Source organism: Lepisma saccharinum, chromosome 1 (assembly GCF_977018435.1).
Source record: "Lepisma saccharinum chromosome 1, izLepSacc3.1, whole genome shotgun sequence".
Lineage (NCBI taxonomy): Eukaryota > Metazoa > Arthropoda > Insecta > Zygentoma > Lepismatidae > Lepisma > Lepisma saccharinum.
In genome coordinates this window covers 8,196,402-8,222,445 of record NC_139229.1, presented here as the reverse complement: position 1 = coordinate 8,222,445, position 26,044 = coordinate 8,196,402, and the positions used below count along the sequence as shown (strand labels likewise).

The window sequence follows — 26,044 nt, the reverse complement described above, 5'->3', positions numbered from 1 at the left end:
ACAAAGCCTGAAGTACAATATGTTTCAAGCTAAAATATTCAAAATTTATGTTCACTATGTGTGAATGTAAGCATAGGCGTAACTTGGCGGGGGCAAAGGGAAGCACCTGTCCTCTCCCAAATTTATAGATTAATTTAAAATTTGCAAGTAATAATTACAGTGGAACCCCGATTTAAGTTCCTCGATTTTACATTTTCCTGCATTTTGCATTCAATCTTGGTGGCCCCAACATAGCAAATTGTTTAAAATTTTTCCTAGATTTTACATTTTCCCGCGTATTTGGTTTTTTCAGCTTGATCTCCTGGAAAACGTAAAATCGAGGTTCCACTGTATCTAAGTTAGTTTCAAATGTCTTAAATTTTTTTTTAAATTATATATATTATATAATTATATATATAATCATTATTAACATTCCCAAGTTTAGCAAATTTATCTTCGAGAACATTCTTTTTGTGCATTTTATCTCAATATGGAAGTTATTTTTTGGCTACTCTTCATGGGTAATATGAAGTATGCACTATTTTGAACTTACACGTTCCGTAAGTTACTTGTACTTTTTACAAGTAACTGAGTTACAGTCACTCATTTAAAAAGTTACTAAGTTATTGTTACTGATACTTTGAAAGTAACTGAGTTTCTTTTACAGTTACTGTAGCAGTAACATACTGTTAATGATCATTGATTTGTGTAAAAGTTACACACAATCAATGATTATGAAGACTTCCGTGTTTTACTTATGTTTCTAGTACATAATATGCACTCATATATTTACATTATTAGTGCTAATAAATGATGGAAAACACAGTCAGCTTTGCTTGAACGATTATAATTAAAAAATCATTTGTATGCTGACCACGGTATTTTGAATATGGTGTCATTGATTCGACTTGCTCATATTTCTTTCTCCTCCATTCTAAGTTCAACAAGATCCAAAGATCCACTCCCTCGACAATGACTTTTTCCTAACTCGACAACCACATTCCAAACGAACGCAGCAGTCTACCAAAAACAATGGAGTTTTCACATACAATTAGAAATGAATTACAGTAAAGCGTGGATGTTCTAAATTTAGCATGCAACAAAGCATAGCTTCCTTCCCAGCAATTCCAAGAAAATCCTTTCACGTAGCATCCGGCGAAGGTACATATTTTATTTTTATAGTCTGGAACTGAATTGTCCAATTTAGCTATTTCCCTACTGCAAACAGTAACTCTGTTACCGTTATTAACGATACAGGTACTTACTTTTAAAAGTAGCTAGTTACAGTTAAAATTCCTAAATAAAAAGTAACTGTTACTTGTAACTTTGTAACTAGTTACTTCGAAACACTAGTTGTTTAACAGAGCAAAAATAGTAAGTGCTGATGTAATATGTTTTGTATAACTGTATGGTTTGACTTTTGTGAAGAAGTGGCTTTCTGAATTCCAACTGTAAACAGTTATGTAGTAGCATGTGTGTGCGTGACTCAAACTTGTTTGTTGGATTGCTTCAAAATTCCACGTGAAAATGGAGATGCAGCTATAAAAATCTTGCATCCACGTGGTCCATCAACTTCCTACTACTGGCCAAAAAGTATACTGTGTCCAGTGGACATTAACAACACAAATGGAAGTACATATGTACTTAGTGATAGGTAAAATACTTCAGTGTGTTTGAAATGGTCAAAATATCCATCCAAAATGTGAACGGCACAATTTATGGTACATGAAATTTTGGCAATGCATAGAGTACAAAGTTTAGGTACTATTTTAATGGGTGTCACTTGGAAACTACAACCTTAGTGACAATGAAGTTCGACCAGTCACAAATATAGGAGTGCGTTGTGAAGAAGGAGAACACATGCATATGCTGAACATATTTTATTCAGCAGGCTACATGGAACAAAGGAAAACATAAATTTCCGCTGCAACGCAGCAATGTATGGTGTCCACACAAAATAAAACATTTTCGTCCATCTACACGTGACATTGAAGTTCGACCACTGTTAGAGGGGATCCTGTTTACCATGGTGTGACGCCGCCCCGTCGGCGAATAACTGTGGCAATGCGTCGGGGCACGCTGCGGACGAGTCGTTCAAAGTATTCCACATCGATGCGGTGCCATCCCTCCTGCAGGCAGGCGATAAGAGCAGCCACTGTCGTGGGTCCCCTCTGTTGCACACGTCGCTTAAGAACACGCCACACATTCTCAATGGGCGAGAGGTCGGGACTCGATGGTGGCCATGGCAGAGTTCGCACGTGATGGCGAGTCAACCATTCTCTTGTCAGCCGCGCTGTATGAGGCCTGTCATTGTCGTGTTGAAAGATGAGACGCCGCCTGTGGAACAGGTTCCTTCGCACTGTGGGAAGATGCCGCTCCAGTATGTGTTTACAGGCGTGTGCATTCACAATGCCCTCACAGACGTGTAGTGGGCCAACCCCAGATGCCGTCATGCATCCCCATACCATCACTGACGCAGGTTTCTGTACCCGACGTGCATAACATTTTGCTTCATTCTGTTCCTCCTTCCGACAAATGACTGTTTTCCGTATTTTCCCGTACACAACATTGAAAATGGATTCGTCCGTCACCAAAACCCTGTTCCACTGCCGAAATGTCCATCCCCGGTACATTCGTGCCCACCGTAGTCGATTGCCTTTGTTCAACATGGAAAGGAAGGATATTTAGAGAGTTCACAGCCCTCATTTGGGGCTCGAATCATCATGTGGGGCTCAGTGTTGCCAACTCCCCCCACGAAAATTTCACCAACTGATATTTTGAAGCCTTTTATGATGTATTTGAGGGCAGAGTTGGCAACACTGTGGGCCCACTGTAGCTTTTTATGTCTGGCAACACTGCCGTAGACAGAGTTGGCAACACTGTGGGCCCACTGTAGCCTTTTATAAGGGGGGTTTATTGCCCTGTTTACATCTGGCAACACTGCCGTAGACAGTGTTGGGTTCACTGTAATCAAAGGACCTGAGAGGTCCTGCCCTGTTTACATCTGGCAACACTGCCGTAGGAGTTGGCCTGTGGGCCCACTGTAGCTTTTTATGAGGGGTCTATTGCTCTGTTTACATCTGGCAACACTGCCGTATGACAGAGTTGGGTTCACTGTAATCAAAGGACCTGAGGGGCCCATGCACCTGTCTGGCAACTGCCGTAGACAGAGTTGGCCTGTGGGCCCACTGTAGCCTTATGTATTTGAGGACAGAGTTGGCAACACTGTGTTATTGTAGCTTTTTATGAGGGGGGTCTATGGCTTTTTTTTACATTTGCCTACCTACTCTACAAAAATTCTACTATATGATCTTTCACAGGGCTAAAGCTAACCTACAAATAGTGGCAGCACTGACGAGGCTCGAATTATTATTTGAGGCTCGAAATCGAATCGCTAAATATAAAATAAAATAACAATGCCTATGAACCTGTTTGGCTTCAGGAAGCAGGCTATGGAGGTATCCGCCCAAAGCGCACCATCGCCACCTGCGAGCTGGGACCTGTTACCCTCCCTATCTAAACTCAACGGTTTGTTGATTATACACTTGAATAGCATCCTGACCCAGTACGACGAGGATGTGGGCAAGATTTTCTACATATTCAACAACAACTTGAATTATTACCAATTCCCCATCTCCGGCAAACTGCAGTTTGACATGAATCCCGAGAATAAAGGAGAGGCCAAAATTTCCTCCGGCAAGAACATCTATCGCATCAAACACGATAGGATGATTTTTTACTGTAAATTTTTATTAAAGGGCCTGAGGGGCCCATGTACTCTTTATGCCTGGCAACACTGCCGTAGATTTTTTGACAGTGTTGTTAACCTACTAGGTTTTTTACTGTAAACTTTTATTAAAGGGCCTGAGGGGCCCATGTACTTTTTATGTTTGGCAACACTGTTGGGGGCGCAGAGTTGGCGACACTGTAGCTTTTTATGAGGGGGACCTATTGCCCTCCTGTTTATGTCTGGCAACACTGCCGTAGATTTTTTGACAGTGTTGTTAACCTACTGGGTTTTTTTTACTGTAAATTTTCATCAAAGGACCTGAGGGGCCCATGTATTTTTTATGTCTGGCAACACTGTTGGGGGCACAGAGTTGCCAACTCTGTGTTACTGTAGTTTTTTATGAGGGGGGTTTATGGTTTTCTGTTTATGTCTGGCAACACTGCCGTGGATTTTCTGACAGAGTTGGCAACACTGTGGGCTTTTACTGTAGCTTTTTATGTCTGCCAACACTGTTGGGGGCCCAGTGTTGCAAACTCTGTGTTGTCGTAGTTTTTTATGAGGGGGGTCTATGGCCCCCTGTTTATGTCTGACAACACTGCCGTGGATTTTCTGACAGTGTTGTCAACCTGGGTTCACTGTAAATTTTCAAAGGGGCCTGAGGGGCCCATGTATTTTTTATGTCTGCCAACACTGTTGGGGGCACAGAGTTGGCGACACTGTGTTACTGTAGCTTTTTATGAGGGGGACCTATTGCCCTCTGTTTATATTTGGCAACGCATCCGAAGAAAATTCCACTATATGATCTTTCACTGGCTAAGCTAACCTACAAATAGGAATTGGCAACACGAGGCTCGAATTATTATTTGAGGCTCGAATTATTATTTGACGCTCGAATCATTATTTGAGCCTCGTCGGTGCTGCCTACCCATCCGAAGAAAATTCCACTATATGATCTTTCACTGGCTAAGCTAACCTACAAATAGGAATTGGCAGCACTGACTTATAAACCCACTGGGTCCTCTTGGCATGTTTTTTCATGATGTGTTGCTAGGCTATTGAGCATCTTGGCGTATACAATGTATATATTTTGAGAGGGGGGGTTATGGCTTTTTATGCTGTACGAATACTGAAAGCTTGACAGTGACAACCAACAGAGTAGGTAAACCTACATCCAGGAACTGGCAACACTAGTTTCTGACAGTGAATTTGAAATAAAATATTAAACAAAATACACTGGGGGAAATAATTGTACAACAATTTGTACCTAATTGTACAACTTAGGCTGTGTCCCCTTGTAGTACGGTTGTCACTTTTCTCGCCAGGTGCCAGCCCGAACTTCACCCACAGCGCTCTGGGGCGCAGGCGCACAGTGCGGAAGCAGAAGGTAGACGCCAAACAAACATCACAATGATTTCCACCTATTTACTAGTTATATTAAAAATGTAACGTGCTACTTTATCATTTACAATTTTTCTACATTCAGTATTATCGATAAACTGTTAAAGTATCACTGAGTTTTATATTGTTTAATTAGTAAATGTTAGAATATGGCTGCCAAGCGCAGGGTCACAGCGAGTTCAAACGTGCATCTGTCGCGCCTCTCCGCTCTCCCCTTCAACTCCACGTTTGCCGCGAATTCGGACAACAATGAAAGCACATGTTTTCACGTTCTCGTAATACTAACCTTGCTCCACTGATTTTAAATTGCTTCCATCCGCTTTTTTTTTTCTGTGTTATTTCCGTATGCACGCAACATTCGCTTTCAATAGTATTATCGCTCAGAAGCAGAAGGAGTGTTAGTATAGCAGGCTCCGAGTTTACAATTTATTAAATTAAACAATAATTTATGTAAGAATATACTTGTACTTACCGAACACAAAATAAAAAGCACATGTGAATGTTTGCGTGTGTTTATGTTATATGACGACTGAGTAAAAAATAATGTTGACTCCCCGAAACATAGAAATAAAAAGTAGGTCAAACTTTTTCAACACCCAACCATTTTAAACGTCCTCGCGTAGTAATACGATTTAGCTCAAGACGTTTAAAAGAGTACTCTTAGTCGACAAAGCTAATTGCTAGGGCCCTTATATTACTAAAATATTCTTTAATTTGCATATTTCTCATACCGCCATATGTTGTTCTAGTTGACTTCTTCCAAAAAAATGCTAATTAGCGAGAGTTAATTAAGCAAGGCAAGTAAAAGAAGCAAAATAGAACATATGTGCCGGCGTGAGAATATGTAAAAATTCGATTCAGAGGTGGATTGAATTAAAATTGGAGGATATTTTGCATTTTTTTTTATCGTACATAATTTTTTCCATTTACAACAGTATAAAATAAGAGGAATGTGTGACAATATCCATATTGCAGAATCTTCTACAACATTTTTATGCAACATGTTTGCAAGACGTAACAAATGAAGGTTTGTTTACATGAGAAATTACTAAACAAAACACACTTGAAATAGTATAAAAAACTTGAGCAGCGCAAACATACGCGTCATAGATTTGAAAGATCATACAACCTCTGCCATCTATTGAATGAAAAAAAAACTACGTGATGAAAATCGGGAAGCTGTCGATTCTGTATAGAGGGAAGATGGAAAAAGAAAGCTCTACGGAAACTGACGCTTTTGACAAAATTGTACACCCGTAAAATTATATATAAATAAGACTGAGGCGTATTATCTGCTTTCATTTCAGATTTTACCAACCTGTCAGCTGTAGTGTTTAGGGCGACTTACTCAAATATGACGCTTTTGACAATATTGTACGTCCGTAAAATTATATATAAATAAGACTGAGGCGTATTATCTGCTTTCATTTCAGATTTTACCAACCTGCCAGCTGTAGTGTTTAGGTGACTTACTCAAATATGACGCTTTTGACAATATTGTACACCCGTAAAATTATATATAAATAAGACTGAGGCGTATTATCTGCTTTGATTTCAGATTTTGCCAACCTGTCAGCTGTAGTGTTTAGGTGACAAGCGACTTACTCAAATATGACGCTTTTGACAATATTGTACGTATATTGTATTGTATAGGAGGCTAGAAGCATATAATTTGACGAAAAAAAACCCAAGTAAGGTCATAGAGAATAGTTAAAAAAAAAGTGAACAATTATATTTTGCATTGCACACCATTGGATATTAAATAACATACCCCCAAAAAATCTCTGCATTATGCGTTCTGTAAAAAATTGCCCTACGTGCCAAACTGCTGTGTCAAGTAAACATTTTCAAAGGCACTGTCGTACTTGTGTGCCGGAAAAGCGAATATGTGCGACCAAACTGTGCTCTAAGTGTGGAAAAAATATTTCTATTGCCAACTTCAAGCGACACCAGCTTACTTGCAAGAGCACTGGAACATCTCTACCGCAACCTTCCAAGCGAAAGGTAGAAGTAACCTCCCTCGATGCATCGCCACTTGCCAAACGCGTCAAGCTGGCGAAGAAAGCAGACCGATTTGCGTTTGAGCATTTATTAGAAGATTTTAATATAACATCAGACAGCTTCTGCGATGTGCGTAGTTTTCTGGAGAGCGAGCGAGCTAACATAATATCCATCCTCAACGATGCATTGGCTACACACTCCATTAAATTCTATGCTGTGCTACGCTGCAAGTATAAGAAACCGTCTGATGAAATATATAAATTCTTCCATGCCACAAAAGCAAAAACACTGCATCAGGCAGATGTCACTGACCTCGACAGCATCTACGGCAAGTTTGTTGAGGAGCTTGTAGCAAAGCACGAGGAGCATCAGGCTGAAGGCTCGGGCGGTTCGCTGTGTGGCGACCCCCACAAACTTTATCTGAAACTTAACAAATTCCTGCCACTGGCAGGGTCTAGCTATATTGCCCTGCCACCCGAGGTTGAAGCAAGGAAAGCTGTTCTCAATATTCAGAACAAAGACACCAAATGCTTCCTCTGGTCGGTGCTGGCAGCATTGCACCCTATACCTTGGGAAAACCACTCGTACCGTGTTGCACACTACAAGCAGTATGAGTCGGAACTGGAGGATGCAATGGCCGAGATTGCCTACCCTGTAGAAGTCTCGCATATTCGCAAGTTTGAGGTTCGTGCTCGTGACTTGTTGGGCCTGCAATTAAGCATCAATTTTTACGGTCTCACCAAGGCAAACATCGTCTACCCTATTCGGGTAAGTGATGTAGATGATGATAGTGCACAGCAAATTGACCTTCTTCTTATCAAGAATAACACCTGCCACCATTATACGCTTATTCGCTCTTTTTCCAGACTTGTTTCAAATCAGAAAAATAGACATAATGGTCACATCGAGGTGTGTCGCAGGTGCCTGTCCACTTTCGACAACCAAAAACAATATAAATTCAAACACTCTCGAGGACCCAACATTGCTGCTGAGAAGCTAGCTCGCCACATGCTCTACTGTGGTACCAACAAGCCTGCACGAACTATCCTGCCCGAACCTGGTGCAGTAGAGTGCTTTCGCATGCACAGTGCTATGGTGAAGCATCCTGCCTATATTGTAGCAGACTTCGAGGCCTTTCTTCAACCTCTGTCTAACTGCGAGCCCAACCCCGAAACATCCTCTACTATTCCTTTCCAAATCCACGAGGCCTCGAGTTACTCCTATGTTGTGGTGTGGCGAGACCATATTGCCTCCGAGCCCTATGTGTATCGCGGTCCCGACCCGGTCAAACACTTCCTGAAGAGAATGCAACAGGAAGCCATCAAGATAGGGAAGGTGCTGTTAGCCCCCAAGCCCATGCTGCCTCTGTCTCCGGAAGACAAGCATCAGCACGAAATAGCTCTAAATTGCCCTGTTTGCAAGTCGGTCTTCACTGACGATAACAAAAAGGTCCACCACCATGACCATTATGGGACCGGAAGCTACATTGGCCCATGGTGCAACAGATGTAACTTGAGAGCCAGGGACCCGCGCTTCATACCGGTCTTTTTTCACAATGGCTCGGGATATGATTTCCATCACTTGGTCACACATCTAGGGTACGACAATGCGAGAATCAATGTCCTGGCACAGAACGAGGAGCGTTATATTAGCGTCAGCAAGCGGGTGCCGATCCCCGACTCAAAAAGCAAGAGCATCGAGCTTCGGTTCCTCGACTCTCTGAGGTTCTTCCAGGCAAGCCTGGATGCTCTTGCTGGGAAGCTCAGAGACGACCAACTAACCATTACCACATCAAGTTTCCCGAACTTAGATGTCACACTCATAAGACGTAAAGGGGTCTACCCCTACGAATACGTCACCGCCCGTTCCAAGTTCGAAGAAGAGTTGCTGCCTCCCCAGGATAAGTTCTACAGCCAGCTGAGAGGTTCAGGTATTACCGACGAGGAGTACAAGCATGCTCAGTCTATGTGGGTCGAGTTGGGTTGCCGAACTTTCGGTGATTACCACAATGCATACCTGAAGCTTGATGTGACGCTTCTTGCTGATGTGTTCCAGGCGTTTCGGGCGACTGCGATAAACATTTACAACCTGGACCCTGTATATTTTTACAGCCTTCCTGGACTGGCATGGTCGGCCATGCTCCTGCTGACTAAAGTTAAACTTTCACTTATCTTCGATGTTGATATCATGCTTTTCATCGAGAGAGCTATCCGGGGCGGCATGGTCCAAGTGTCGCAACGCTTCGCACACGCCAACAATCACCACATGGCCACTGGTTACGACCCCTCCCAACCATCAAGCTACATCATGTACACTGACGTGAATAATCTTTACGGGCACTCCATGATGCAGCCACTCCCAACAGGACAGTTTGAGTGGGTTGATCCTTTATACCACGACATCGAAAAAGAGTGCGACGAGTTTGGGTTTTTTGCCGAGGTGGACCTTGACTTCCCCGAGAAGCTGCAGGATACATTCTCTGACCTTTCGCCTGCTCCGGAATTCAAGTGTCCACCTGGCTCGGATCAACCGAAGCTCGTCATGGACTTGGAGCCCAAAAAGCGTTATGTGCTACACTACCGGAACCTCCAGTGGTTAATACAGCAAGGGGTCTCGGTCAAAGCAGTTTACCACGTGCTCTTGTTCAGGCAGTCTCCATGGTTGAAGCCGTACATCGAACTGAACACCAAACATCGCACTGATGCCACTTCGGAACTTGATCGCGATTTTTTCAAATTAATGAACAATGCGGTATTTGGGAAGACCATGGAGAATGTGCGAAATCGTGTTGATGTGAGGTTGGTGACGAAGAAAACAGAATGTCGTCGACTTGTTGCAAGCCCGCTGTTTAGGTCTCGAACAATTTACAATGAACAGATGTCTCTGGTTCACATGAACCGGTGCGAGGTGCTACTCAACAAGCCCATCTATGTGGGAGCTGCAGTTTTGGATCTGAGCAAGTTGTGCATGTTCGAGACATATTACGACATACTACGTGCACACTACAACCACAATATCTCGCTCCTCTACACAGACACAGACAGCTTGGTGTACCATGTTCGCACGGACGATGCGTATGACGATATAGCCAAAGTTCCAGCTCTTGTCAAGCTCTTCGACACATCGGGCTATCCCCAGCTAAACCGGTATGGAATTCTACCCCAGAACAAAAAAATACCCGGCAAACTCAAGGACGAGAAAGACGGGGATGTGATTGTGGAGTTTGCTGGACTTCGTGCCAAAGCCTATGCGATCCGGGCTGAGGGCTCTGTAACAAAAAAGGCAAAGGGTGTAAGCAGGCAAGTGGTTCGGGAGCACCTCAAGTTTGAGGATTACCTCGAGTGCCTCAGAACAAAATCGCCCATTCTACAAAAAGAGCATCGTATCCAAAGCGTCGATCATGTGCTTACAACTAATATTGTCAGGAAAGTTGCTCTGGATGCACACGACGACAAGAGGTGTATTCTTGAATGTGGGGTCCATACACTTCCGTGGGGCCACTATCGCCTCCAAACTAGTAAGGCCTGCCCAGAGTGCAACAAAAAATAATAGGCAATGCGGAAAAAAAAATCAATTTTAATTTACTTCAACTTCCTCGTTTACATGCATGGCACAGCAAAATTAAACTTCTGGAAAACTGCTAATTGCAATTTGTACTTGTGTATATAAAATTCCACATTTCTTATTGTGTGCTATTTTTTTTTTAATTTTTTTTGTATCTAAAACTGTTCAGTTACTCTTTCATTCTTGACGTCATACACAAATGTTTTCTCTGCAATAAGAATGACACTGCACAGAGTATCTGCAGGCAAGGCGTCGTGGAACTCGCATACAATCTTGATGTTGGTACGATCGTTGACAACCACGTGCTTCCTCTTAGATGTGTTGATGACGAACATGGGTCTGCGAGCTATGAACTCGTTGGGGTTGTAGTACACGTCCACATTGCTGGAGGTCACTCTCTTGTAAGCTGTGTACGCCTCGTAAAGTTTCAGGTAATCGTTGTTCGTAATGTTTAGATTGTAGTTCTCGCGTGGGAAAACTTCATTCCTACCATTTTTGAGGTAAACATTCTTAATTTTGCAATTATCGAACTGGCTAGAATCTTTCTCTTGGTTATTATCTTTCCCTGTCTGGAAGAGCACAACGGTAAACTCTGGCATATCGTACCGGATGCTGTTGAACTGCGTAGTAACATCAAATTCAAAATGGCTGCCGGAAGCAGGTTTCTGCACGCACTGGTAGCCGTAAAATTGGATGGGTACTTGGGGGTTCTTCAAGATGTCGGCTTTGTACTTGAGACCGTAATTAGATTCGTATTCTACCACAGGCATGCGCAGCTCCATGGACTGGATGACGCACTTGGCAGGGTCGGGTAGTGTGTTGGCAAGTGCTGCACCGTCTGCACCCAAGGTGCTGTAACGCATCAGCACATCGTTGTCGTTGGCGCTTCTGCGAAAAGTGACGCGTAAACCACCCTTCCACATAATCTCCGTGTAGTCGGAGAAAAAGCCTGGAAGCAAGCGCATGGGAAACAGTACTGTGTGGCTTTGAGTTTTGATTTTTGTATCTGCTTCGAATCCCCCTGCCTGGTAGTATGCTGCATCGGTCTTGGAGAGCTTCAGTGTTCCCACAGCTGTAGAAGTAATCCCGGGGTAGTCAACCCTATCGATGACGGTGCCATGCTTTCTAACTTCCACTTGCGAGAACAGATGCGGCACAAAATTGTCCACAAGTCTTAAATTTGCATTGGCGTTAAATGCTTCGCCGTTGTCTCTCTTCACCACATCAAACTTGATATACAAATCAGCTCTGTGAGGGTGAATAAACCCATCCCCGACGTCCACATCGTATTCGATCTCCCTGTTCGGTTCGTTCAAATTGGCAAACGTGCGACGATTGGGTGGGAAGGACTGCAACTCGTAACTTTCGATTTGCTCCATGATTGTTATTTATTATACGTTAATCTCCACGACGGCGGTGGTAGTAGCTCCGGCAAAATTCACCACCTCCCCCTTCTCGTTTGTCACTGCCAATTCTATGTTGTCTATGCGATTACGAGATATAGGGAAGTATATCGGTGGTGAGGGTGTGTATATAATCGGCTCCATGAATTCAGAGTTTGGTTTGAACGTAGCGATGATACCTGTCTGCTTGTGGCTGCCTGGGATGCCATCCGAGGATTTGGTGATCATGCCTTCTGCCACGTTGCAATGTATGTTCAGAGTCTCGATGGCTAGAAATTTAGGAATGTTGGCACCGATGTGCTTGATGCCAGGTTCGAGCTTTGTGTTGTTCTCGAATCCCAGAAGCTCTCCAACAGTGCCTAGGTCTACTGTTTCTGTAGCAGACACAATTTCAACTCTGTGAGTTACAGAATTTTGAGATAGCAGTATATTTCTTGGCAATTGGGCTTGCAAGGTAGACAGATTGTACTGCCCTGGCGTGATAACTATTTTTTCATTTCCAACAGTAATTTTGTTATTGTGCTCCGTGACATTGGGTATCAGGTACATGCTGTAGAATGCACGAAGAGCAATAGATTTAGGATAGATGATGTCGTCGTGCAGCGTGAGTTTCAAGATTGAAGATTCGCTCGTGAGATGGAACACGCCCATCGTATTTAAGATTCCACAATGCTTTCTGAAAATGCTCCACTGAGGGGGTTATTTATTTTAGACATGTGTGCGAGAACGGAAAGGCATAGGTGGCCGCAGTTAACATCGGTGAAACCCTGGATGCGTTTGTCATTGTAGTAGAGGTTGGCAACACTGAGATACTTCACCAACCTGGCAGGCGGTGTGCCACCGAACGAATCGAAAACAAATGCTTTGTCATCGTCAATTTTGAGGTAGCATATCCAATGTGTACCAGGATTTTTGTAACGGTCCAGGTTGACCACGCCATACTCCTTTTTCTTCACAGCAGAGGGTAGAGAATCGGACATGAAAACACCCCTGAAGTTCCTTATTCCCAACGGTTCGATCAGAGATTCAATATCGAAGTTGGACAGGGCTTCTTCTTTTTTTTATATTTCTTCAAAGCATCGAGGTTGTTTTTTCGCTTTTTGGTCACACCTTTCCCCTTCTTTTCCATAGCCAGGTTGTGACGTTTCTGTTCTTCCAGCTCGGCCTTGTTCTTCTTTGCATCGATGACGGTTTTGGCGATAGCGGCACTGCCTCCTGCCAAGCTGCCCACTGCACCCAAAGCTGCCAAGATGGCCGGAATGCTGAATATGAAACCTCCAATCTTCTGCTGCTTCCGCGAATGCTGCAACTTTTTCAATTGTGGAGTGCTGAGCAGCAATTTCATTCCATGTCCTTTGGACAAGCATGAACGTTTCTTCTTGAGTTGTTTCTTGGTGAGTAACCCATCGAGGGCACCCAGCGTTTTCAGATTCGAATATGGTATCTGGTACACGACGCCCTTGGGCTTCATGATGTATTTTTTTTTTACGATATGTTATTTTATATATGTTCCGAGATTTTTTTGTTTCTCACTCGTATAATTTTTTTACGGTATGTTATTTATATATACTTTGCAGCTATTAAACAAATTCGATTATGTGCTTTGTTTTCTTACCAAGAAGTTCTTTTGTCCCCTTGTACACGATTCGAGTTGTGTTCTCGATTAAAATGGATAGCTTCTCGTCGGATAACATGCTGGCGTATCGATCTGGTAAAAATAGACTGTATTGTCCGTTGAGCAACAGACGTACTTTAGGACCAAACTGGGTTGCAACAATTGAACCAGAAGTTATTGCATAAGGTTTGTCCACTTCCAATTCCTGAATTTTTATATATTCGACTGACAAATTTAGCATTTGTTTTAATGCCTGGACGTCACTAATTTTTTCACCCATATCGAAGAAATATTTTTTTGGTCTCGTAGATTTTTTACAGTGTGTTATTTATAGAAAAAATTTCGGCATTGCCTAATGCGATGAGGTGATCGATGATCCTGCTGGTTTCAGCATTTGAAGCATACCAGTCGTCTGTATATCGTCTCCTCCTCTGTCTCCACTCGTGAAGTTCGTCCATTTTATCAGCCAATTTTTCATCAGCAGCCCGAAAAAAAAGCATAGGGAGAAGAAGAAGATTTTACACCGCTTATTTTTCTCAGATGATCCAGAAGTAGCATTTCACAGGGCAAGCAAAAATTGTGGTGTTATTTTAACTAAATCAATAAGCTTTTTAACATTCTCGTGACTATCGTCGAAAGTAAATGTAAATATTTTGTATAACACTTCTGTTGGTAAGTCTGTAGACATTTTTTTACTGTATGTTATTTAATTACAGCCCCCACCCCAATTTTTGTTTTGTATTCATGGCAATGGTCGTGCCCAATGCTGCAACCCGTTCACCCAGCGAGGCGTCTCTGCTGACGAGTCTCCCGAACGCGGCATGCTCCAATTTTCTATCAGCATCGTGACGCGCATCTAAATTCGTATGTGTGTTGTAAGCAATGTCGTGATCCTTGCATGCAGCATCCAGCAGATTTACCCCTTTGTCTCCTCTCTCCAGTCGCCGTTCCAGTTTGGTACCCGGTCCGCAGTATTGGTAACCTGGTAGGTGCATCTCGAAGGGTAGCTTGTTGATGATGTCGTTCACGAGACCTCGACCCTCGGCCACATTCCAGAATTTGGGAGGCAGGGTGTTGATGATTTTGATAAGGTAACCTATACCTTTATTGTCGTTGACAATAAAGTTGCTAAGCTTGGTGCTAATCATGTCCATGATGCCCACCTTCTCGTTGTGGAAGTTGCGATTGCCTGCATTTTCTTCGCCTGCGATAACCAGCAATCGATCTACAAGCTTCCTTACGTCGTCTACCCAAACAAACTCTTTAGGTAGGGTATTGTAGAGTTTGACACCGCTGCCAGTTTTGAGCTGGTTCCATATTGGCTTGATGAGGTTCCTGTATTTTTCTCCACTGCTTGATTTTACGCGATTCTGTGTTGCATCGTTGTTTTGGTACAGGGCATCCGTCATAATTAAAATTTCTGTGTAACTTTGGTAATCCTCGTCTGTGTAATCTTTAGGTTGCTTTTTGGTGATAAGTTCCCACAGGCCCACAGTGCCAGGATACCTAGTCCAGCTGTTTTTCTCGCCCAAATTAATTTTCACGTCGTCACCTTCGAACGTAACTTTTGACTTTCCAATTTTCCAAACCACACCCTCGTTAAGTTCCACAGAGGGGTACAATCCAAACACCTCGTCCTTTTCAAATTTCCCGGTGCTCAGGTAATCTCTCGCCAACGGACCTAATTCAACTACCTTGTCCGAAGAGGTACTGCCTAGAACCTGACGTCTCAGAGGTGCAGCTCCAAGTTCGAACGGGGTAGTGTGAATACTGGATATCGGTGTAGGCACAGCATAATTTCGAGCAGCAAGTGGCACGAGCTCGTTGATTAAATTTTTATTTTGCTCGGTAACATCTTTGATGTCTTTACCTAGTCCACTTATAGCATCGATGATAGGTTGGTCCTGTCGCTTTTTCTCTTCGTAAATTCCGCGATTCTCTGATTTCCAACCCCTGAAGCGTTTGGCCAGGTAGTCGCGCAGCTTCAAGTTGTCGTCTGCGAGTTTGCGTTTCATCATTTGTTATTTATAATACGTCAAGACGTTTCTTGTAACGTCGCAACGTTTAGAAAGTTGTTTATTTTGTTTCTGTATTTTCCGTCATTGGGTTTCCTCGTCATGTCTATCGTGGCGAATCCGAAATCATCTTGATTCCAGCATGAAGAGCAAAATTTGGAAAACTGATTGTAGTTCATGTCCCCGCCTACATAATCATCGTAAGCATGTTTTAAATTGGTGTGGTCTTGACGAAACAAGCAAATAAAATTAGCGTTGTCTCGGAGAAGCTGCTTGGGAATTTTAGAAAAAGTCTGAGCAAGATAGAAGCAGTCCATGCCTCTGTGCCGCCCCTGTGTAAAAAAATTGCGAATTTCGTTATGGTTCTCCAGGATGACATCGTCGAAGACCACCACCGAATTTTCGTGGCAGCAGTCTAGCGGCATTACTTCGGAGGCGAAAGTAGCTATGCTCAGCCCTTCGTACAGTTTTGTCAGCTGTTGATATTTTGCTTGCTCCAAACTTTTGGAAAAAACATACAAGTGCCTGTTCTTCCAATCTAACCAGTCGGGAGCAAGAAGAAAATTATCAATAAGTAAAGTTGTTTTCCCACACCCTGAAGGTCCGACAATAAGGCAGCGAATGTTGTCCGGCAACAGTTCGCCGTTTTTCCTAGCCTGACGCTCCGGGGGAAAATCTGGCAATCGCCTCACCACATCCCAAGCACCCGTTACACAATCACCTCGTTTGCGTCGATCCAACTTTTTTCCTCGAGTCCCAACCATTTCACCAACAGTTTGTCACCTTTTCTACGTAATACTTTTTCGATAAGATACGTATTGGGGTATTTTGTTTTGGAGAGTTCCTCCTCGTAGAATCGCCCTTTCAAAATTTCGTCGCGATTATCTTTTATTATATACGTGTGACGGTTACCGGGTAACAATCGAGCAACAGTGAAAAGTTCCGTACTCCAGTTTTTGGTAAAGCCTTTTTCAAACATGCGCTTAAATTTACTAATTCTTACTTGGTCTCCAATTTTGAATTTCGGTTTTTTGTTAGTGGGCCGGTACTTGGGGCAATAAACAGTAGAGATCAGTCGTGCCTCATCAGACTTGCTGACATCGGCAGGCTTCATGCGTATCGTGCTATGCAAACTGTGATTATAGTCGTTTACGAGTTCCGGAAGCACATTGACCCACTTGTGGTTACCTTGAAGCGTGAATCGTTTCCACATGCGTGTTTTGAGAGTACGGTTAAAACGTTCCACTATGCTGGCTTTGATGTGACTGAAAGTCGAGTAATGTTGAATATTTTGCTTCTGAACAAACTGTTGAAATATCGAGTTGTAAAATTCCTTTCCGTTATCCGTTTGAAGAAATCGAGGTCGCCTGCCACTTTCATTGAAAATAGTTTTGAATGCTTCCATTACGCACACACCTGTTTTAGCCTTGAGGGGCAAAGCCCACGCAAATTTTGAAAATGTATCTATAACAGTAAGAAGATACTTGTAACCTTTGTTGATTTTATGTAAATTTTTTAGGTTGCCGCTACTCATTTCCACAAGGTCAGCCTGCCAAAGGTCATCCACGCGTTTGGTCACCATCGCCAGTCGTTTGTAGTTTCGTCGTGCAGGTTTATGCAGCTCGTTCACGATACCCTGCCTAGACATGGCGCGAAAATAAGAATATAGCCTGGATGGGATTTCTGGCTGCAGACAATGCTGGGTTTTCTATATACAGCTTGTCACCTATTTCTATGTCGATAATTTGAGTGGCATCTTCGGCATAGGCAGTCTCGCGACTTTCGGGGTGTGTGAAATCGACCAGCTCAACTCCTCTTATTTTAGGCTCATCGCCAATGTTCGTCACGGTCATGATTGGGTAGTGGGTTGCGTGAGGCAAAGACCAGTAGGAAACCTTGACGAACTGAAGTGTGCCAGCGAGGAAAAATTGATGATAGGCTTTTGCAGGAGTCAACATGTAGAGTTTGTAACCTGGATTGAAAGGGGAGGAGAATTCTCTGTTTGGTATGCTGTACAGTTCGATGACAATCGTAGACTTGAGATTGTCGATGCTGGCATTTAGAGTGTTTACGTTGGTTCGAACCTCAGTCTCCACATCCTCCAATCTACCATTCACCGATTCCAGGTGTTCCTCGATAGCGTGAACAACAGTGTCGTAGTTTGGTTTGATCTTTACATCGACAATAAGGCTCTTGAATTTTTCATTTAAGTCATGTAGTTGGGTGCTGAAATTAGCTATAGCCGATTCCTGACTTGCCTCGATACTCCCAATTTGCTCTTTCACGCTGGCAATAATCTGCTGCAGGCTTTCTACAAGCGTCAACTTGGAGCTCTGTATTACAAGGTCGTGGACCTGGGTTCTAATTTCCGCAAACAATTCATGCAGCTCGGTGATGTTCTGGTTGGTAGGTAAAGTCGCGACAGACCCCCGTATCGATTCAATTTCGAATTGGATGTTTTTGATGTCGTCGGATTTGAGTATTCGGTTGAGAGTTCTCTTCACGCTTTTCAGTTCCTGAGAGGTAGGCAGGGTGGCCACCGTGTTTTGGAGCGATTCCAAAGCTTTTTTCACCGCGTCCAACTCGGAGGCATCGGCAGCAGCACGTATGCCTTCTTGCAGTTGCGTTATGTCATCCTGGGTGGGGGTAGATTGTTGCAGGGTTTCCAACTTAGTCTGTATGTCGTCGATCAAGTGATGGAAATGAGACAACTCGGATTCTGCATTCAGATTTTCCAGTTTGGCGATTTGCTGTTGGACGTTGGCCAGTGTATCCCTGATGCCCGGCAGTTTAGTTTCCAGCTCATCGTGAACGTTCGCCAGATCATTTCTAATGACAGCAAGAGCATCCTCAATATGGGTTATGGTGCCTTGCAGCTTCCCGAAATCCTCGTAGGTCTCAAGTTGGACTTTGATGTTGGCCACGCTACGGGCAATGGCGTTCAGTTCGCTGGACGACGGTAGATTGTTGATAAAATCCTCCAGCGTTTGGAGTTTAGTTTTTACTTCGTTGATGGCCGCATGCAAAGCATCCGTTTGAAGCTCAGCCTTGATGCTTTCCAACGTAGGGATTTCGAAAGATTGAAACTGTTCGCGCAATTTAGCAATACTAGCGTTCACGCGATCGTAGTCGTCTTGTGTTTTAATGCTTTGGATGATAGTTTGCAGTTCGGTCTGGATGTTGCTTGTTTGATCCTGCAAGCGTTGTTTCAGCTGTTCAACGTCTGAGGTTTGCGTTTGTTGCAGCTTCAGAAGTTTGTTCTGCAGATTGCCCACACTCAGTGCCAGCTTGTCGAGATTGTCTATCGACGCAAGGTCGGTGTATTTTTGCAGCAGCGATTTTAGCTCTGCATCAATCTTGAGTACAGGGTCCAAGCACTGAGACTGCAAGCTGGCTATCTCGGACTGGAGGCTGGAGTTGAGCGTGGACTGGAGGGCCTGCAGATCGCTTCGCAGCTTCTTGACCCTGACGTCGAGCATGAGAAGCTCGTCGCCATGGTCGTCGCGTTTCGTATGGCCAAAAATATCGTTAGGCATTGTTATTTATTATAGGATAGCTAATTTTCATTTCTATGAAAAGAGGGATGAGTTTGTCGTAGTCGTCCAAGAGCTCTATGTACAGGCGATCGCCAGCAGATACATCGTACGTGGTGGTACTGTTCATCCTATCGTGTTTGATGCGATAGATGTTCTTGCCGGAGGAAATTTTGGCCTCTCCTTTATTCTCGGGATTCATGTCAAACTGCAGTTTGCCGGAGATGGGGAATTGGTAATAATTTAAGTTGTTGTTGAATATGTAGAAAGTCTTGCCCACATCCTCGTCGTACTGGGTCAGGATGCTATTCAAGTGTATAATCAACAAACCGTTGAGTTTAGATAATAGGGAGGGTAACAGGTCCCAGCTTGCAGGTGGCGATGGTCCCCTTTGGGCGGATACCTCCATAGCTTGCTTCCTGAAGCCAAACAGGTTCATAGGCATTGTTATTTTATTTTATATTTAGTGATTCGTTTCGAGCAAGCCAATTTCAGCAAGTTTAGTATTTTGTAGAGCGAGTTGGCAACACTGCCAGTGAGGTTAACATATATTATCAAAAACACATCGTGAAAAGCTACGTTTTGTTCGGGCACACGTACACTCACACACACAAAAAGCTAAAAATTATATACCGTGAAAAGCTACGACGAGTTGGAAACACTGCTGGTGGGGTTAACATACACCATAAAAGGCTACGCCTCGCCCCGAGTTGGCAACACTGCTTGTGAGGTTAACATACACCGTGAAAAGCTTCAAAATATCTAGTAGAATTTTTGTAGAGTGGGTAGGCAACACCGACAAGCCTCAAATAATAATTCGAGCCTCGTCAGTGTTGCCACTATTTGTAGGTTAGCTTAGCCAGTGAAAGATCATATACTAGAATTTTCTTCGAATAGGTTGGCAAATGTAAAAGGGGACAATGGGTCCCCCTCATAAAAAGCTACAGTGTCGCCAACTCTGCGCCCCCAACAGTGTTGCCAAACATAAAAAGTACATGGGCCCCTCAGGCCCTTTAATAAAAGTTTACAGTAAAAAACCTAGTAGGTTAACAACACTGTCAAAAAATCTACGGCAGTGTTGCCAGGCATAAAGAGTACATGGGCCCCTCAGGCCCTTTAATAAAAATTTACAGTAAAAAATCATCCTATCGTGTTTGATGCGATAGATGTTCTTGCCGGAGGAAATTTTGGCCTCTCCTTTATTCTCGGGATTCATGTCAAACTGCAGTTTGCCGGAGATGGGGAATTGGTAATAATTCAAGTTGTTGTTGAATATGTAGAAAATCTTGCCCACATCCTCGTCGTACTGGGTCAGGATGCTATTCAAGTGTATAATCAACAAACCGTTGAGTTTAGATAGGGAGGGTAACAGGTCCCAGCTCGCAGGTGGCGATGGTGCGCTTTGGGCGGATACCTCCATAGCCTGCTTCCTGAAGCCAAACAGGTTCATAGGCATTGTTATTTTATTTTATATTTAGCGATTCGATTTCGAGCCTCAAATAATAATTCGAGCCTCGTCAGTGCTGCCACTATTTGTAGGTTAGCTTTAGCCCTGTGAAAGATCATATAGTAGAATTTTTGTAGAGTAGGTAGGCAAATGTAAAAAAAAGCCATAGACCCCCCTCATAAAAAGCTACAATAACACAGTGTTGCCAACTCTGTCCTCAAATACATAAGGCTACAGTGGGCCCACAGGCCAACTCTGTCTACGGCAGTTGCCAGACAGGTGCATGGGCCCCTCAGGTCCTTTGATTACAGTGAACCCAACTCTGTCATACGGCAGTGTTGCCAGATGTAAACAGAGCAATAGACCCCTCATAAAAAGCTACAGTGGGCCCACAGGCCAACTCCTACGGCAGTGTTGCCAGATGTAAACAGGGCAGGACCTCTCAGGTCCTTTGATTACAGTGAACCCAACACTGTCTACGGCAGTGTTGCCAGATGTAAACAGGGCAATAAACCCCCCTTATAAAAGGCTACAGTGGGCCCACAGTGTTGCCAACTCTGTCTACGGCAGTGTTGCCAGACATAAAAAGCTACAGTGGGCCCACAGTGTTGCCAACTCTGCCCTCAAATACATCATAAAAGGCTTCAAAATATCAGTTGGTGAAATTTTCGTGGGGTGAGTTGGCAACACTGAGCCCCACATGATGATTCGAGCCCCAAATGAGGGCTGTGAACTCTCTAAATGCCCCTACTGCCTTTGTTCAACATGGAAAGGAAGGGTTTACGTTTCGCCTTGTACACTCGGTAACCGCATCGCTGTAGGTAACGGCGAATGGTTCTGGTAGACACTTCAATGTGAAAGTGTTCTCGAGCCCACAGTCGTAATTCGGCCACAGAAACATGATTGTTGGTCTGGATATAGCGCCTAAATATCCGTAGGTCACGCACGCTCAGCAGGCGTTTTCGACCGGGGGCCTTACCTGGTTCTGTAGTACCCGTATTTTGGTGATGTTTGATGATGCAGTGGACGGTTAACTTGGGTAAGTTCAGTTGGCGCCCTATTTCCCGTTCACTGAGTCCATCCCGTTGCAACTCCACCACTCTTCTCCTCACGGTGTTGTCAATAGGTTTGCCCCTGGCCATGGTGATGATGCACTGCGGTTCCTCGGTGCACAGCACGCGCTTATATACGGCGGACTCCCTTATCGTGTCCGTGAGGTCATGCTTCCGTCGAATGCGCCACTATCTGTAATTTCCCGTATGGGTCTGGTGCCTGGTCGAAGTTCAATGTCACGCGTATAGTTCCCTGTTTTCGTTCTTTACGTGACCTTGGGTGCAACATGCTGGGATCACGATTCTTGCCTGTTCACACGCCTCCTCTTACACACATGCGTCACTTCTGCGGGTCACCCATTCCACCGCCTATGCCTCTGTGCATTTAATCACGTATTCCTTTCTGGTCGAACTTCATTGTCACCAAGGTTGTATATTTGGGTTGAGATAATCACAAAGTTTTCCATCGCATAAAAAAAGTGTCCAGGATTATTTGATAAATACATTTGAAAGACCACAATTATTACTCTTAATTGGTTTGTTCCTCAAGTGCCAGGAGCATCACAAAATATATTTAACTTGTAAATTTTAATTAATCTATAAATTTGGGAGGGAGCAAGTGCTTCCTTTTGTCCCCACCAAGTTACGCCTATGCTTACATTCACACATAGTGAACATAAATTTTGAATATTGTAGCTTGAAACATATTGTACTTCAGGCTTTGTGCTAAATACGAAAGCATTTTTAATAAGATTTACTTTTAATGTCATTTTATGCAAATTATTTTTTTATCACCCTGTCTCTGAACCGCCCATCCCAATTTTTCCATCAGGCATTAGTACACACTCTGAGCTATCTACATATAAAATTGGGGGGAAATTGAAGGGAGAGGCATTGCATGAAATTCGCTCTTGAAATTAGTCATTTATTTTTCTAAAAAAATACATAACACTATATATAAAAATACATGTTTATTGATGCATTCATCTGAAACGTTATTTAAATGAAAGCTTATATTATTCTGAACAAAAGAAAACAAACTTGAAGTTTCTACGGTAAACCCGAGGGAAGATACGATCGTTTATAATCTAATGCGTGTCATTCAAAGTGGAGCCGCATGTGGCATACACGGAGATTTTAAAAAGCGCGTAACTTCTGATCCACTTGACCAATTTTTAAAAAGTTGTCATTTTTGTAATCAGCATCAAAAGTTCTATAAGCATACCGAATTTCATCAAAATCGGGGATGGTGGGTGACATTTTCACAAAATTTTGGATGATTTGACATGGAATGACTCAAATGTTACTCTTTATTACTTTGCTCCTCAGGCAAAAGATACGAAAAAAAGATGTAATTTCGAACATTCTGGACGTAACTACACCCCCAATGATGAAATATGCATGAGATTTATTCGCGAAGTAATGCGAAATGTGTGCTTCTCCACGAAATGAACGCTTTTTCACGAAATAACCGTGAAATATCATCAAATTAAATAGAAAACAACCAAAAACCGGCAATCGAGGTTGTGCGCGCAAACTGTCGATTTGTAACGAAAGGTTTGCCTAAAGTTTCCTACCACTTCGAGCTGAAGAACGTTTTATCTTCGATGACATCATTGTTATATTTCAATAAAAACACAATCTTCGTCATTGGCAGTGAAGGAAAATACGTGACGACCACATACTTGGCTCGCTACATGCACGAAAATAAAACAAAAGTATCAACAACACAAAAAAACTTCAAGAATCCTTTGGATATATTACCAGTAAATGGTGTTATATAACATTGTAACATATCAGGAATAAGACACTTGTCAAATTAAAAGGTGTAATCACAAATGGAAACAAATCATAAAGAAATTATTTTTATAAACTAATGTACTTTGTAATTTGAGGGGAAACATCTATCGAAAGCTGAAATAGCAACAACTGTGGTGTAGAACTTGAGGAAAGAAACAAGAGAACGATATAGTAATTGTAAAACCATTTTTCCATTAATGTGCATGTATTACAATTTATAACCCACAAACCTATGCTGAAGAGTATTAATGAAATAGTCATTATCATTATATTACAACTTTTACTATATGAAAACTTTAAAGTCCAATGAAAATTGTAGGACAGACTGTATACAGCTCAAATTTACATGAGGTATCAACTGTTATTTAGAAAACGACCTCAAGGCTGCAACACTAATCAGGTGAGCTTCAAAACGCCATTTTTGTTATTTCGAAGATGGTGCCTCCCAAGCCCCCTCGAACTATGAAATATTTAAATGTAAACCTATAAAAAGCTATGAAAATAACATCGACGATTTTGCAAATTTGTAAAAATTTCAATTTTGTTCTTGCATAAATGAACTTCGAACTATGTTCTGCAAGTAACAAATACGTATCAGATGGAATTATATTCAAGTACTTTCACAAATACAGTGACAATTTTCTCATTTATTAAAATTTCAGTTTTGCATTTAAATATTTAAAGTAAATTTTATGTACTATTTGTTATATTGATGTAATTTTCTTATAATTTTAAAATCATCTTGTTCATTTCTTGAAACTTTTTTAAAGTCTTGAACTTCCGTTAAACATTAGGTTTTGAATAAATGCAAGTTAAAAGTGTGAAATGTTTCTACGTCCTTGGATTTCCAGTATCGTAAGTTATTTCAAGGAAGTAGGACATGGTCACTTATTTTCATGATATAAAACTATATCAGTCCATCAGTAACTGACTTTATCGTCTCGTTTATGAACTCATATTTTTTTACACCTTGCTTCTCCGTGAAAAATATCACGAGCGAGCTCTATATAAAATAGTGAAGATATCTTCGACAACGCCTGTTGATTCCTCAACGTCTTCAAGTGAACAACTTCGGCTCTTTAGAGGTGAGACAAGGTAACATATTGTAGTCATTCGTATCCAGGGGGCGGAAATAATAATAATAATACATTTCTTTATTACGCGGGCGAGTATCAGCCCATAGGCTGCTCTGCCACCTAACCCTTGTCAATGTAATGTTACATATATAATAAACTGCATGTGGAGCAGTGAGCTACAAGTAAAATAATACATATATACTTGTAAGAGATACACAAAATTAAAGAATACACAAAGTGATTAACTACAAATACAAAAGACAAAATAATAAGTAATAATAAAAGACAAGAGTAATACATTAATAAAAATACTATTTTATGTAGTGACTTGATACCTTCAGTATGTACCGCGACTCTGTCATTGATTGTTCCATTAACAGTAAATCTTTTACTTTACCTCTGAAATTTACGGGGTTCTTTATGCATGCAATGTTTGCAGGCAATGCATTCCATGCTTTGGGAGCCGAAAAGGAGAAAGATGATTTGTAGGCCGTGGTAGAATGATGGGGTAAATCGAAATTGTTCCGATTGCGGGTAGCATATTCATGGATATCCCTACGAGAATGCATTTTTTCGAACAGATACTGCGGTTTGCCTTCTGCTAATATACCGCGGACGAAACAGAGATAGTGCATATTCTTTCTGTTTGCCATAGTAAGAACCTGGTTGTTATTTAAAATCGGAAGAATATGATCGGATCTTTTTAGTTGAAACATGTATGTGATGCAGGCATTTTGCACCATTTGTATTTTTACACTGAGCTTCTGCGAGAGTTGAGGGCCGTAAACATTATCACAATAGTCAAATAATGGGTATATTAGGCTAATGACTTGGTTAATCTTAGTTTGCATTCAACAGGGAGGAAGTCACAGTGTTCCGTAAGCTTTCATACATTGCGTCTTTACATGTTCTGACCAGTCCATTTTTTCGTCCAAGACGAAAGATGGTAAACAAATAAACATTAGAATCCTACGTTTCTTTTATTTTATTGAGTGTTCCTACGTTTACAATCTTTATGATTAGTTACAAGAATAAAAATGTGAAACACATGTATACTGAGAACTATGTGAAAAACTTTAATTTTCACATATTTTTCCAGGGTTATTGAAAAACGTAAAGAACAAAAAGTAGTTTGTGAACAAACTGCCAGGTTTAATTTTATTGTAAATTCTCAAAGTTTCTAGTGAGAAGGACGTGCCAGCATAGTCTGTCACAGTTTCTTGATGTCTTGTTGTGGACTTGGAACTGTCAAGCGGAGATTCGGCTCCAAATTATAGATTTCGAACGAGTAATTTATTTCAAAACATATGAAACAAAGATACGAGTGTCGGTGACAAAATCAGACTTATATTCCAGTTAAGCATTATACCTATGAAGTCTGCTCCACACACCTTCAGCAAAAATGTTGTCTTGTAGGTATCGTATCACGCA

General features: G+C 42.2%; 1 protein-coding gene across 1 annotated transcript in view; it reads left to right on the top strand.

Annotated features, from left to right (window-relative positions):
* LOC145992449 (uncharacterized) overlaps positions 1-26,044 on the top strand; it is a 118,902-nt gene that overhangs the window by 37,427 nt on the left and 55,431 nt on the right. The window lies entirely within an intron of this gene.